Source organism: Muscardinus avellanarius (assembly GCF_963383645.1).
Source record: "Muscardinus avellanarius genome assembly, chromosome: 21".
Classification (NCBI taxonomy): Eukaryota; Metazoa; Chordata; class Mammalia; order Rodentia; family Gliridae; genus Muscardinus; species Muscardinus avellanarius.
In genome coordinates this window covers 17,983,387-17,997,002 of record NC_137807.1, presented here as the reverse complement: position 1 = coordinate 17,997,002, position 13,616 = coordinate 17,983,387, and positions in this window count along the sequence as shown.

The window sequence follows — 13,616 nt, the reverse complement described above, 5'->3', positions numbered from 1 at the left end:
GCCTCCCAAGCGCGGGGATTACAAGCGTGTGCCACCATGCCCAGCTAATGGCACAGAATTTTGCACAAAACTTTGCCAGCCACTTTCCCTACCAGATTTGTGGTGAATCTGCCAGGTAAGAATTCTGCATGTTAAGAGCTACTGAAAGCCGGGTGTGGTTTACCCTGATCAACTTCTCCCCAGGTGGCAGGTTTCAAAGTGAACCCCCCGGAGGGTCCCCCGTGCCAGGAGCCCCGAGGACGAATGTGGCTCAGGGATCACCTGGGCACTGGCGTCTGGCACCAGTTCAGCAATGGGGATATAAAAAGCCCAGACATCACCTCATTGCTGTCTCATCAGAAAAGCAGAATTTCCTCCTGTGCCTTCCTACAGAGGACAAAGACTGCTGGTGTGTGGTCCTGGTTGGGGGGGAGCAGGGAAGGAATCTGGGGAGTCCTCCTTTTCTTGGGGTCAGAACAGTCCTATTCATCCCAGCATCCCTGGGTCTGGCTTCTTGGTAACCATGACAACCCTGCTTCCAGCCCGTAGTCCCAGTATTTGGGAGGCTGGGGCAGGAGGGTCACAGTTTGCAGGCCACGGCAATGCAGCGAGGGCCTCAGAAACTTAGACCCTGTTTCATAATAACCTGGCAGGTCTGTGACCCTCCTGGGGCTTCTGTGTCCCTCCCAGGTGTGTTGGGACGCACAGGAGGTAGAATGCCCCTGGGTTCCATCCCCAGTACCGCAAAATAAATAAAGAAATAAAAACTATGTAGCACATAAAATGCATTATTTTTATCAGGTTTTTTTTGTACTGTTGATTGGACACAGGGTATTCTACCTCTGAGCCACACCCTAGCTTTATTAATTAATTAATTTATTTATTGTGCTGGGGATTGAACCCAGGGACATTTAGCCCTTTTTATTTATTTATTTATTTATTTATTTATTTATTTATTTTAATTTTTTTTTTTTGGTGGTACTGGGGGTGGAACCCAGAGGCTTTATACTTCCCAGATATACTCCCAGACCTATTTTTAAAATACTTTATTTTGAAACAGGGTCTCACTAAGTTGCCAAGAGCCTCACTAAGTAGCTGAGGCTGGCTTCGAACCTGTGCAATCCTCCTGTCTCAGCCTCCCAAGTGCTGGGATTACAAGCGTGCGCCACCACGCCCAGCTCATTCAGCCCTTTTTAGTTTTTTTTTTTTTTTATGAAATAGGTTTTAAGTCGCTAAGGGCCTAAGTTGCCATGGCTGGCCTTGAATTTGTGATCCTCCTGTCTCAGCCTCCTAAGTGCTGGGATACAGCACAGGTTTGTAATCCCAGTATTTGTGAAGCTGAGACCCGGAGGATCGCGGTTCTCAGACAGCCTCAGCTACTAAGTGAGGCCCTCTGCAACTTAGTGAGACCCTGTTTCAAAATAAAGAATAAAAAATAGGACAGGGGGTGTAGCTCAGAGGTCGGATGCCCCAGGGTTCCATCCCCAGACCTGAAAAAAAGAAAAAAAACACCCACAGAATGAGACAGTTCCCCAAAGCTACAATAGGGAGGTTCCCTACTGTAGAAGGAAAGAAGGAAGGAAGGAAGAAAGGAAAGAAGAGAGGGAGGGAGGGAAGGATAGAGATGGGCCCGGATTCTTAGCCCTGTGCTGTGTGTACCCCACTTCTGCTTCCTGGTCTCCTCCAACACCCTTCAAACCTGTGCACACATCCACTGCTGCACTGCCCCAGTGGGGTGCAGTCCTGCTACTGTGTCTCCCAGGGAAGGTCGTGGGGGAGGGCCTGGGTCTCTGGCATCTGCCCTCTGCCCCTGAGAGAAGTGAGAGCTCTGAGCACAGGCCCCAGTGGTCTGGAGCCCATGATTTTCAGGAGCCAGGTGGAAGCTTAGGGTGCTGGGAATGTCCAGAGCCTCTATCATTTTAATATTTTTACTACTGGGGATTGAACCCAGAGGCATTCTACCTCCTACTTTTTATTATTTATTACGAAACAGCGTCTCACTGAGTTGCAAAGGGCCTTCCTTGCTAAGTAGCTGAGGCTGTCCGCGAACCGCGATTGTCCTGTCTCAGCCTCCTGAATGTTGAGATTACAAGCGCACGCCACCGCGCCCAGCTTGGACTTTTATTTTGAAACAGGGTCTCCCTAGGTTGATGAGAGCCTCACTACTTGCTAAGGCTGTCCTCGAACTTTGAATTTTCCTGTCTCAGCCTCTTAAGTACAAGTGAGGGCTGCCAAACCTGGCTTTATTATTTATTTATTTATTTATTTGCAGTATTGGGGATAGACCCCAGGGGCATTGTACCTCCAAGCTACAACCCAGCCCTCTTTTTTTTTATTAAAAAAAAAAAAAAAAGCCAGGCATGGTGGTGCACGCTTGTAATCCCCGCGCTTGGGAGGCTGAGACAGGAGGATTGTGTAGGTTCGAAGCCAGCCTCAGCTACTTAGTGAGGCTCTCAGCAACTTAGTGAGACCCTGTTTCCAAATAAAATATAAAAAATGGGTCTTGGAGTATAGCCTGGAGGTAGAAAGCCTCTGGGTATAAACCAGAGGCTTTCTACCACCAAAAAAAAAAAAAAAACAAAAAAAAACAGGGTCAAGCCTTGTTTCCAGGCGCCCCCTTGGCCTGGCCCCTTTCCCTCATAGGGTCTTTTTTTTTTTTTTTTTTTGGTGGTACTGGGGGTGGAACACAGAGGCTTTCTACCTCCGGGCTACACTCCCAGACCTTTTTTATATTTATTTGGAAACAGGGTCTCACTAAGTTGCTGAGAGCCTCACTAAGTAGCTGAGGCTGGCTTCGAACCTGGCGATCCTCCTGTCTCAGCCTCCCAAGTGCAGGGATTACAAGCGTGCGCCACCACGCCCGGCTTATAGGGTCTTGTTTCTATGCAAAGTCACATCCTTGAAGGATGATGAAAATGTGTGTCACACTGCGCAGAGCGTCCCCTCCCTGTGCAATGTGATGCAGCCCTGCAGCAGCGCAGCCGGCCAGGGCTCCGGGCCAGAGCACAGGCTCCGCTGCGGCAGGTGGAGAGTGCCAGGCAGGCAGCCTGGGCCCGCGCTGGGGAGTCACGGGGGCAGTGGGGATGAGGACCAGGGACAGCCATGGGCACTCCAGCCGGGATGGGGGCCGTAGTGCTCCTCACCTCTGCCAGGGCATGGTGGGCTCTCTGACCCAGGCCCTGGGCAGGTCTGGTGGGGCCTGAGCCTGGGATGAAACCTGCCCTGAACAGCACACACCGGGCTTGTCGGGGAAAGAGACCTGCTCAGGGAGATTCCCCAGATGAAAAGCATATTTGAAGCCGGGCGTGGTGGGCACACTTGTAATCCAGCATTCGGGAGGCTGAGACAGGAGGATTGTGGTTTGCGGACAGCCTCAGCTACTTAGTGAGGCCCTTTGCAACTCAGTGAGACCCTGTTTCAAATAAAAAGTAAAATAATAGGGCTGGGGGTGTGGCTTGGAGGCAGGATGACCCTGGGTTCTACCTCAGGGATATTATTTTTATTCCTTTTTTTTTTTTTTTTTTTTTTTTTTGGTGGTACCGGGGTTCCTGGAAGCCCTTCTACCTCCGGGCTACACTCCCAGACCTATTTTTACATTTTTATTTGGAAACAGGGTCTCCTAAGCCAGCGCGCGCGGCTAGCTTCGAACCTGCGCGATCCTCCTGTCTCTGCCTCCCAAGCGCGGGGATGACAAGTGTGCGCCACCACGCCCGGCTTTATTCCTTATTTTGAAATGGGGTCTCACTGAGTTGCAAAGGGCCTAATTAGCTGAGGATTCTTCTGTCTCAGCCTCCCAAATACTGGAATTACAAGCATATGTCACCACACTCGGCTTTTATTTTTAATTTTTTAAATTTTATTTTTTGGGGGGGTCTGCGGATGGAACTCAGGGGCATTTAACCTCTGAGCTACATCCCCTGCCCTATTTTTTATTCTTTATTTTGAAACAGGGTCTCACTAAGTTGCAAAGGGCCTCACTAAGTAGCTGAGACTATGGCAAACCCCGATCCTCCTGTCTCAGCCTCCTGAATGCTGGGATTACAAGCGTGCACTACCACGCCTGGCTTATTATTTTTATTTTGAAACAAATTTTCTCTAGGTTATTAAGAGTCTCATTAAGTTGTCGAGGCTGGCTTGAACCTGGTGCCATCACTTGCCTCTATAAGTAAATTTTAAATATTCAAATCCTTGGCTGGGCTAGGTGTGGTGGCGCATGCTTGTAATCTCAGTAACTGGGAGGGTAAAACAGGAGGATCCAGGTTCAGGGACAGCCTCAGCTACTTAGAGGTCCTTTGCAATCTACCCTGTTTTAAAATAAAGAAGAAGCTGGGCGTGGTGGCGCACGCTTGTAATCCCCGCGCTTGGGAGGCGGAGACAGGAGGATCGCGCAGGTTTGAAGCCAGCCGCGCTGCCATAAGAGACCCTGTTTCCAAGTAAAAATATAAAATAGGTCTGGGAGTGTAGCCCGGACGTAAAAGGGCTTCCAGGAACCCCAGTACCACCAAAATAAATAAATAAATAAATAAATAAATAAATAAATAAATAAGAAAAAACATAGGGGTGGGGATGTAGCTCAGAGGTGGAATATCCCTGGGTTACATCCCCAGTACTGTAAAAAAAAAAAATCTTGGCTGGATATGGTGGCTCACACTTGAGATCCCAGCTCTCTGGGTGGATTGCAGGTAGAATGCCCTGGGTTCAACCCCTAGCACACAAAAAAAGTAAATAAATAAATACTCAAATCCTGAGGTAGGTGTGGCAGTACACACCTGTAATCCAGGTACTTGGGAGGCTGAGACAGGAGGATCAGATCATAGGTTCCAGGCCAGCCTCAGCAACTACGGAGGGCCCTCAGCTACTTAGATCCAGTTTCAAAATAAAATAGGGCTGGGGTTGTAGCTCTGATGTAAAACACCTCTGGATTCAGTCCCCTGCGCCACAAAGTAAATAAGAAAGAAAGGAAGGAGAAGGAAAGAAAGAAAGAAGGAAAGAAAAGAAAGAAAAAGAAGCTGGGCATAGTGGCACATGCTTATAATTTCAGTACTTGGGAGGCTGAGACAGGAGGCTCACAAGTTTAAAGCCAGTCTCCGCAATGTAGTAAAGCTCTCAGAAACCAGGTGTGAGGCCTTGTTTCCAAGTAAATAAAATTGGGCTGGGGGCATAGCTTGGAGGTACAAAAATAAAAAAATTCAGATCCTGGGCCTGGGGTGTAGCTCAGTGGTAAGAATGCTTGTCTAGCCATGTGTGAGTTTTGATCCCTGGCATCAGAAAAAAAAAAGAAAGAAAGAAGGAAGGAAGGAAGGAAGGAAGGAAGGAAGGAAGGAAGGAAAGAAAGAAAGAAAGAAAGAAAGAAAGAAAGAAAGAAAAGACACTGTAAACCCTGGCTTGGTAAACCATTGCTGTGTGACCTAGAGCAATCACACAAGGTCTCCGAGCCTCTTTCCCTCTGCGTTAACGCCGGGTTAATCATGACACTGACTTCCCAACACGAGGGAGAGTCATCAGTGAAGCTTGAGTGTCAAGTGCCCTCCTAACAGCTCCTAACACACTACATGTCACCATTATCCTCATCACTAGCAGCAGCAGCAGGCTAGGGCGCCCCGACGTCCCCACCTTGCAGGCCCTTGTCCCCAGGCCCGAGGCCCCCAGCAGATGCCAGCACGTCGCCTCCGAGCTCAGTGACTTGGGAAAAGCTCCTTCGTCCCTTGGTTTCCTTCTCGATGAGACAGATCTTAGAATTTGTTCTCTGAGCCCGGCGTGGTGGTGCACGCTTGTAATCCCTGCGCTTGGGAGGCGGAGACAGGAGGATCGAGGTCAGCCTCTGCTGGCTTAAGAGACCCTGTTTCCAAATAAAATATAAAATAGGCCTTGGAGTGTAGCCTGGAGGTAGAAGGGTTCCATCCCCAGTACCACCAAAAAAAAAAAAAAAGAATTTGTTCTCTGTTTCCAGTCCCACGCTCCTCATGCATCTCCAGGGCTGAGGCCTGCTCCGGCCTCCCCTCTTTCTGAGCACCACCGAGCTGGGACCAGGCAGACCACCTGGAGCTGCCCCGGGGTGCCAACTCCCACCCCTTAGCCACAAAACGCCACCCGCAGCGCATGCGCAGGCCCCTGACAGCCCCTGAGAACAGTCCGGATGCTGGGCGTGGCCTCCGAGGGAAGGAGACCCATATTTTTTGTCGCTGCTGGACAGAGCCCAGCATCTGTATCCACCTCCAATGACTCAGCTCTTACTTGCCCTATTTTATATTTATTTATTCTGTGGTACTAGGGGCTGAACCTAAGATACACCTCCAGCCCTTTTCATTTTTATTTATTTATTTTTGAGGTACTGGGGATTGAAACCCACGGGCATTCTACCTCCAACACCCCCAGCTTTATTTTATATTCCTTCTTTCTCTCTTTCTTTTCTTTTCTTTTTTCTTTCTTTCTTTCTTTTTTTTTTTTTGGGGGGGGTAGGGCTGGGGATGGAACCCAGGAGGGCCATTCGACTTCCGAGCTACACCCCCTGCCCTACTATTTATTTATTTATTTATTTATTTATTTATTTATTTATTTATTTTTGGTGGTACTGGGGGTGGAAACAGAGGCTTTCTGCCTCTGGCTACTCTCCCTTCCCTATTTTTTTTTTTAATATTTTATTTGGAAACAGGGTCTCACTAAGTTGCTGAGAGCCTCACTAAATAGCTGAGGTTGGCTTCCAACTTGCGGTATCCTCCTGTCTCGGCCTCCCAAGCCCTGGGATTACAAGTGTGCGCCACCATGCCTGGCTATATTTTTTATTTTGAAACAGGGCCTTACTGAGTTGCAAAGGGTCTTACTGAGGCTGTCCAAGAACCGTGATCCTCTGGTCTCAGCCTCCCAAATGCTGGGATTACAACGTGCGCCACCACGCCCGGCTTATTATTTTATTTTGAAACAGAGTCTCGCTAAATTGCTGAGGTCTCACTAAATCGCAGAGGCTGGCTGCGAGTCTGCGATCCTCCTGTCTCAGCCTCCCAAGCCCTGAGATCACAGGCCTACCACTCAGAGGGCGACTGGCAGCTCTTGCCCTGGGGGGCCTGTCCTGGCTGGGCCTGTCCTGGCCCTGGGGGGTTAGTCCTTGGCTGGGCCTGTCCTGGCTGTCAGGGTCAGGAAGGGGACTCGTGCTAAGGCAACAGGCTCACTGGGAGAAGGGAGGCACGGGGAAATATTGGGAAGGATGGGGAGATTGAGTCCTGCAGCCCACGTGGCGAGGCCGAAAGGAAGCCTGTGCTTCGCCCTGCACAGCCTGCCCTGATGTCCCAGTGCTCGCTGTGGCTTGAGACAACCTGACCGTCTGCAAACGGACCCAGACTCGACAGACCCAGGCCCCATGTGAGCAGCCTGGTTGGAGAGCGCGCAGAGGGAGGAGGAATTAGGCCTGCGGCTGCGGGGCAAGCGCAGGCCCAGCGCTCGCCGGCAGGGGGCGCAGCTCTCGCCCTGGTCCCCGCGGATGGACGCTGCCAGCCGGGGCGCCTGGCCTCCCCTGCAGCTGCGTGGAAGGCGGCCAGAGGGAGGCGCTGGTCCCTGCGCAGCGGGTGGGGCCCAATGTGGCTGGGCCTGCAGGGAAGGGCCGAGGAGGAGGGTCTGTCTGGGCCTTGGCAGGGAAGCTGACGTCTGGGGAGACAGGGGAGACGTAGCCTGGTGTAATTCATGGAGGATCGTAAATTCGAGGCCAGTGTGTGCCAACTTTATGAGACTCTGTTTTAAAATAAAAAATAAAAAGGGCTGGAGATGCTGGGTGTGGTGGCCATGCCTATAATTCTAGTACCGAGGGTGGCAGGGCTAAGACCAGCCTCAGCAATTTAGTGAGACTCTTAGCAGCCTAGCAAGACCCTGTTTCGAAGCAAAAGATAAAAAAGGCTGGGGGTGTAGTCTGAAGGAGAATGGCCCTGGGCTTCACCTCCAGTAGCCCCCACACAGCATGCGTGATAGGCTGCTGGGGTGGGTGCCCAGGGCGCGGAGGGACGATGATCCTGTTGGTGACGGCGGTTAGGGATAGTGGTTCTCGGTACACAAAGTGCAGATACCATGCCTGCTGCTGAATCTCGGCACGACCCAATGGGGAGGCCCCACTTACCCCACTTTATGGATGAAACAACCAGGGCCATGGACGCTGAGCCCCAGGTGACCGGGACACTGTGGTGGCCGCTGTGTATCCCCTGTGCAACACCGTGAACTGAATGCACGCACACTCAGGACACACCGAGCGGGTGCACAACTCTGGGGCAGATGAAAGGGACGCTGACCCCTCCCCTGGCCCCTTCTCTGCAGCCCATCGGAGCGGCTGGCAAAGCCCTGGTCTGACCTGACTTCACTGTCCCCGAGGCGGCCAAGTCTGTAAAATCACGCCCACTGCACAGCTGAGAAAACGGAGCCCCGCGGAGGCTGCACACCTCGCTTGGGGCCCCAGCCAGCCGGGGGGGGGGGGCAGTCCTGCCGGGCCTCCCCAGGGGAGGTTGGGACCGGCTGCCAGGAATAAATATCCCCGATGGCGGCTAACATTTAGGGTGCACTCACGACGTGCCTGGCACAGTTTTTTGGTAACAGCTTTATTGAGATATTATTTCCACATCACGATTCACCCAATTAAAACATACAGTTCCATGATTTATGGTTGTACAATCATCACAATGAATTTTATAACATTTCCATTATCTGGAAAAGAACCTGGGCTGGGGTCATAGCTGGGCAGTGCAGCTTGGGTAGCTGGTGTGAGGCCCTGGGCTCCAGCCCCAGTGCTGCAAAATCAGAACAAGACAAAGAGAAACCTCCCAGGCTTATTAGCTACCGCCCCCACACCCCTCGTCCCCAGCTCTACATAACCATACTAATCTACTTCGCTAGATTTGCTTAAATATTTGGTTTAATGGAGGCACTGGATACCCGACAACCTTTCGAATGAGGTCCACTATGTGCCCATTTCCCAGATGGAAATAATGAGGACAGGACAGGTGAAATCCTTACCTAGGAACCCCGGTGACCCAGGCGTGGTGGCACAGGCCTGTAATCCCATGACTCGGGAGGCTGAGACAGGAAGATTGCAGGTTTGAGGACAGCCTCAGCAAGTAGTAAGATTCTCATCAACCTAGCTAGACCCTGTTTCAAAATAAAAATAAGCTGGGTGTGGTGGTGCATGCCTGTAATCCCACTACTCGGGAGGCTGAGACAGGAAGATCGCAGGTTCCTGGACAGTCTTAGCAAGTAGTGAGGCTCTCAGCAACCTACTGAGACCCTGTCTCAAAATAAATTTTAAGAAGAAAGGCTGGCGATGTTGCTCAGAGGTAGAACGCCCATGAGTTCAATTCCTGGGACCACAAAAATAAGTAAATAAATACTCACAGGAGAAACTCCGGCTGAGAAGAGCAGGGCCTTCCTAAGAGTGACATGAGGGCAGCAGAGGGCACCTCTCCAGAAGCCCAAAGACACACGCTGCTCTCTCCCTCCCTCCTTTCTTTTTTTCTTTCTTCCTTTCTTTCTTCCTTCCTTCCTTTCTTTCTTTCTTTCTTTCTTTCTTTCTTTCTTTCTTTCTTTCTTTCTTTCTTTCACTAACAGTGTGTCCTGAGGTATATGAGGTCATCTTTCAGCCTCATCATTAATAATGATGGAATTAGCTGGGTGCAGTAGTGCATGTTTGTAATCCTACTACTTAGGAGGCTGAGGTAGTAGGACCCCAAGTTTGAGGCCAGCCTCAGCAATTTAGCAAGATCCTGATTTTTATTTTTTTTGTTGTTGTTTTATTGTGGTACTAGGCATGGAACCCAGGGGATTTTTGCCTCTGAGATACATCCTGAACCCTATTTTATTTTTCATTTTTGAAACAGGGTCTTGCTAGGGTGATGAATATCACTACTTGCTGAGACGGTCTTGGAACCTGTGATCCTCCTGTCTCCGCCTCACGAGTACTGGGGTTCCAGGTATGAGCCATCACACCCGGCTCTAGACTCTGTTTGGAAAAAAAAAAAAGAAAAGAAAGAAAGAAAATGAGTCTGTTGACATAGCTCAGTGGTAGAAAACCTCTGGATTCTATCTAGTACCCTCCAAAATAATACAGCTGGGCATGGTGCACACCCATAATCCCAGTGTTTGTGAGGTTGAGACAGGAGCATCACAGGTTCAAGGACAGCCTCAGCAAGTAGTGAATTTTTTTTTTTTTTTTTTTTTTTTTTGCGGTACTGGGGTGGAACTCAGGGGCATTCTACCTCTGAGCTACACCCCCAGCCCTATGTTTTTTTTTTAGTATTTTTTGAAACAGGGCCTCATTGAGTTGTGAAGAGCCTCACTAAGTACCTGAGGCTGTCCGTGAACTGCACTTCTCCAGTCTCCATCTCCCGAATGCTGGGATTATAAGCATGCGCCACCATGCCCGGCCAACAAGTAGTGAGTTTTTAATCAACCCAATGAGACTCTGTTTCAAAATAAAAATAAAAAATGGGGCTGGGGGCCGGGTGTGGTGATGCAGGCTTGTAATCCCAGCATTTGGGAGGCTGAGACAGGAGGATTGCAGTTCAAAGACAGTCTCAGCTACTGAGGCCCTCTGCAACTCAGTGAGACCTCGTTTCAAAATAAAGAATAAGCTGGTGCAGTGGCGCACGCTTGTAGTCCCAGTATTTGGGAGGCTGAGACAGGAGGATCGCACAGGTTTGAAGCCAGCCTGAGCGACTGAGTAAGGCTCTCGGTAACTTAGACTCTGTTTCCAAATAAAGTATAAAAGAGGTCTGAGAGTACAGCCCGGAGGTAGAAAAGCCCCTGGGTTCCACCCCACAGTACCACACACACACACAAAATAAATAAAACAAAAAATGGGGCTGGGGGTGTAGAATGCCCCTGAGTTCCACCCCAGTACCTAAAAAAAAATGGGGCTGGGGGTACAGCAGCTCAGAGGTAATATGGCCCTGGGTTCAATGTTCAATCTCCAGGCTCAAAATGAAAAAAAAAAAAAAAGAAAAGATGGGAATAAATTCTGCATCACAGGTGGCTGTGAGGAATACAGGTGATACCTGGAATGCCCATAGGTCCGTGCTCAGCACTCACTGGGGCCTTGCTCTTTATCTTGGGGTACTGGGGATGGTACCCAGGGCTGTTCTGCCTCTGAGCCACATGCCAGCCTTTTTTATTTTGAAACAGGTCTCACTAAATTGCCGAGGCTGGCCATGGCCTGTAATCCTCCTGTCTCAGAACTGAGATTACAGATCTCTCAAGAACTGAGATTATGGGCGTGCGCCGCGACACCTGGCTGCAGTGGGTTCTCAATTCATGGCACCTATTATTCTTACTCTGTGGCCCCTGCTATTTCTCCTCTGGCATTTCTTGTATGTGTATGTTACGGGGATTGAACCCAGGGGCATCCAGGGGCATTCTACCTCCGAACTACACCGCTACCCCTATTTTCTTTTGAAACAGGGTCTCAGTCGTGGAGGGCCTAGGTTGTTCAGGCCGTCTCTGGGCTTGTGATCCTCCTGCCCCAGTCTCTAGCACGCATTTCTCAGCAGTGTCCTGGGCAGGCCTGGGGTGCAGCTTGGGCAACTCCTGGTACCTCTGACCTCCACAGCCCCTCCCCAGCCCGCAGGGTTCTGGGCCCTCAACTTCTGCAAATGAGAACACAGAAAGCTGAGCACTCGGTGCTCCACCATCCAGGTGGCTCTCCGACCTGTTCTCTCAGATGCCTGAGGTCGGGAACTAAATCCAGATGTTTGCAGGTGTGGAAATAACCTGGAAGAGCCCCTTAATGCCGCCCACAAACACACAAACGCCAGGCCACAGGCAGGGCTTGCTGCACCCACGTTCTCGCTCGTGGCACAGTTCCCCAGGAAGACCCCTTCCCCAGGAGACACTCCAGGAAAGACAGCCGGCCGCAGAGCCCCGTGTCTCTGAGCTGGGGAGGGAGCTTGTGGCCTGTTCTGGCAAGAGGGACTAGACTCACCATGACCTCGGTGTGCCGCCACCGCCTGCAGGGGCGCTGCTGCCCAGCGGCTCTGTCTAGTGGAGAGCCCGATTGGCCTCGGAGGCAGAGAAACAGGGTCTGCAGTTCGGGAGCCTCGGTTTCTGCCTCTAGAAAGTGGCTTTGACAACAAATTCTGTGAGTCTTCCAAACGACCCTGACGTGTGTGTGTGTGTGTGTGTGTGTGTGTGTGTGTGTGTGTGTGTGAGACTAGGGATTGAACCCAGGGGCATTCTACCTCTGAGCTACACCCCCAGTTCTATTTTACTATTATTTTGTTTTTGTTTTGTGGTACTGGGGGTGGAATCGACCGAGGGGCTTTCTACCTCCGGGCTACACCACTAACCCTATTTTTTTTTATAATTTATTTGGAAACAGGGTCTCACTGAGTTGCAAAGGGCCTCATTAGTAGCTGAGGCTGTCTGCAAACCACAATCCTCCTGTCTCGGCCTCTTGAATGCTGGGATTACAAGTGTGTGCCATCACGCCCGGATTACAAGTGTGCGCCACCATGCCCGGCTCCCTATTTTTTATTCTTAATTTTGAAACAAGGTCTTTACTAAATTGCAGAGGGTCTCACTAAGTAGCTGAGGTTGGCTATGAACCTGCGATCCTCCTGTCTCAGCCTCCCAAGTACTGAGATTACAAGCGTGTGCCAGCACACCTGAGACCTGCTTTTTTTTTTTTTTTTTTTTTTTTCCTGTAATGGGGATGAAACTCAGGGGCATTCGACCTCTGAGCTACACCCCCTGCCCTATTTTGTGGGATACACTCCCAGTCCTATTTTTACATTTTTTAAATTTGGAAACAGGGTCTCCTAAGCCATCGCACACGGCTGGCTTCGAACCTGCGCGATCCTCTTGTCTCTGCCTCCCAAGCGCGGGGATAACAAGCGTGCGCCACCACGCCTGGCCCTATTTTGTATTCTTTATTTTGAAACAGGACCTCACTAAGTTGCAGAGGCTGTCCGTGAACCACAATCCTCCAGTCTCAGCCTCCCGAATGCTGGGATTATAAGCGTGCACCACCACTCCCGGCTCACAAAATATATATTTTGAAACAGGATCTAAGTTGCTGAGGCTGGCCTCAAACCTGCACCCTCATGTCTCCGAAGTGCTGGTGTTACAGGTCTACACCACCACACTGCGCTTCGCAGGGGCCTCTTTTAAAGCCCAGCCAGGCCTCACTGACCTGTTAAGACTCACCATAAAGAATGATCCAAGCCGGGCGTGGCGGCGCACGCTTGTAATCCCAGTATTTGGGAGGCTGAGAGCCGAGGATTGCGGTTTGTGGACAGTTTCAGTTACTTCGTGAGGCCCTCCACAAGTTAGTGAGACCTTGTTTCAAAATAAAGAATAAAAAATAGGGCAGGGGTATAGCTCGGAGGTTGAATGCCCCTGGGTTCCACCCCCAGACCCGCAAAAAAAAAAAAAAAGAATGATCCAGCTGTTGTCTCATGTCCCAACACCCCAATCTAAACTCTGGCATAGAATCTTTCTAAGGTGGGCGGTGGGCTCCCCTGTCCTCCAGCAGAGGTGAAGCCTCACGGAATCCTGGCTGCAGGCCCTCCAGCACCTTACCTATGACCTTGGTGGTGGCTTTCTTTCTCTGACCTCAGTACTCTGCTCCAGAGGAGGACGGCCCTGCACCCCGCGGGGCTGCTGCAGATGCCATA